Raw genomic sequence first — 1,917 nt, forward strand, 5'->3', positions numbered from 1 at the left:
GGGTAAGGGGCTATGGAATGCATCATATCAATGACGGGTCCCCACGAGTGTAGTAAAACAAGGATGGGTGTGTGTGTATGTGTCTGCGCGCGCGCTCGATGGCTTTGATGTTTGAGGCGTAATTGTGACGTGATGATTCTTTATGACGAATTCTGTTCTACAGTCAATTTCTCACCTGAGCAGAGACAGTGAACAGATCGAAAGAGACTTTCACCGAGAAAACTACGGAGAAATAACTCACCAGAAGAAAGTACCCCATTGTGTTTGAATGGATACTTCAGCGCTCGACATGGATAACAAGGTAAGAAGATTTAGACTTTAATCGCACACACACACACACACACACACACACACACACACACACACACACACACACACACAAGCATACATACACAAGTTGAGCTCAACTTCAGCGGCTCTGGGAGAAAGTTTACCATCAGTTTACCTTTTGATGAAAAACTTATCAGAGATTTCTATGTCTGTCAGCTGTGACATTATTTAAAATGAAGAGAAAGTGAATTATTCAATGTGAAGAGTTCTGATGGGTCAGATATTCTCTGCACGCTAATATCTGACAGTTAATTGTTCAAAGGCAACATTTGACATAAACACTTTCATTTGGACCATGAGCTTTTAAATGCATCTAGTCACAGATTTCTGTCTGGTCTGTCTGAACGAAGACGGGCTACAGAATGAATGAAGAGATGGTTTGTGGTTTGCGCACAGCATCACGTACCATGAGTGTTAATAAACTGTGTGGTCATGTATATTTTTTTACTGTCCCATCACAATGGTGTATGAAAGATGCCTGGTTGCTAAAATCTGATTGTTCTTCTTTCTAGATTCCATCAGATGAACTGGGAGAATTGAGGTGCAGCGATTTAGACGTTCCCCTGTTCACACCAGACGACTTCGAGCCAATTATCAATTTCTATTTACAGGATATGACAACTGAGTAAGTTAAAAGTCAGCAGCCAGCAACAAGTAGCAGAAATTAGAACTATATATCTAGATGTATATATTGGTTTAAAGGTTTGTTTTGGTCAACCATTCCTATTCTTTTCTTCCAGGCAGTGGATGTTATTGGAAGCTGGACAGGTATACACAGACTTGGCCGATCTGCTATCTCAAATGTGTCATGAGATGGTAGATGCGGTCAGTGTCGTATTCCTGGAAGATGTGAGACCCCAGGTTCTTAACTGGATTTCCCTGAAAGGCCCCAGCAGCTCCTCCGACACTCATTTCACACGGTAAGTGAAAAGCCTCCAAATGCTGTTCTATTCACATACACTGTCTTCTTTAAAATCTATATTTTATGAAGCATTTTGTAACCTTGGGATTATTACAGGCCAAAAAATGAAGTTATTGATTTATCCTGCCTCTTAGAATATATTCTCATCAGATTCTGGTAGAAATCATTGGCTACCAGGGTTGATTTATGTGGTTTGTTAAAACGGTGACCCCAAGTTTTGAAAAAGGTGTTACAAGAAGGAAATGTTTGAATACCACTGCCCAGATCAGATCAGTTGACTAATGTGTGACTCTCTCTCTCTTTTCAAGGGACAGGAATTATTACCGTGTGACGGAGGAAGATATCCAAGCAAGTCTTGGAAATTCTTTTCACCTCGGCTTTGGTGCAGCACTAGGAGTCAAACAGGAGACGTCCCACCTCTCTGACAAACTGCTAGAGTTGTTTACAGCAGAGGTGAAGAAGAAGGTGAACTGCTCGCTGCCTCTAATCAGAGGGCCAGACTCTTTCACGCAACAAGAGGAGCCTGCAGCTGAGCCAGAAACATGTGAATCTCACATTGAGGAAATGGCTTACATTATCAGTCATATACTGTGGAGATGCACAACAGCCCCGCTTCAGTCACCTGACAGCCAAGGATGTCTGGACAGTGATTGCCAAGAAGGTTG

General features: G+C 42.0%; 1 long non-coding RNA gene across 1 annotated transcript; it reads left to right on the plus strand.

The window, feature by feature from the left end:
• LOC120798302 lies at window positions 1–1,168 on the plus strand. The gene is made up of 3 exons (XR_005708669.1): window positions 1–301; window positions 843–955; window positions 1,071–1,168. It is a non-coding gene; the product is annotated as an uncharacterized LOC120798302 (long non-coding RNA).
• Window positions 1,169–1,917: the final 749 nt, after the last annotated feature.

This window comes from Xiphias gladius, chromosome 13 (assembly GCF_016859285.1).
Source record: "Xiphias gladius isolate SHS-SW01 ecotype Sanya breed wild chromosome 13, ASM1685928v1, whole genome shotgun sequence".
Classification (NCBI taxonomy): domain Eukaryota; kingdom Metazoa; phylum Chordata; class Actinopteri; order Istiophoriformes; family Xiphiidae; genus Xiphias; species Xiphias gladius.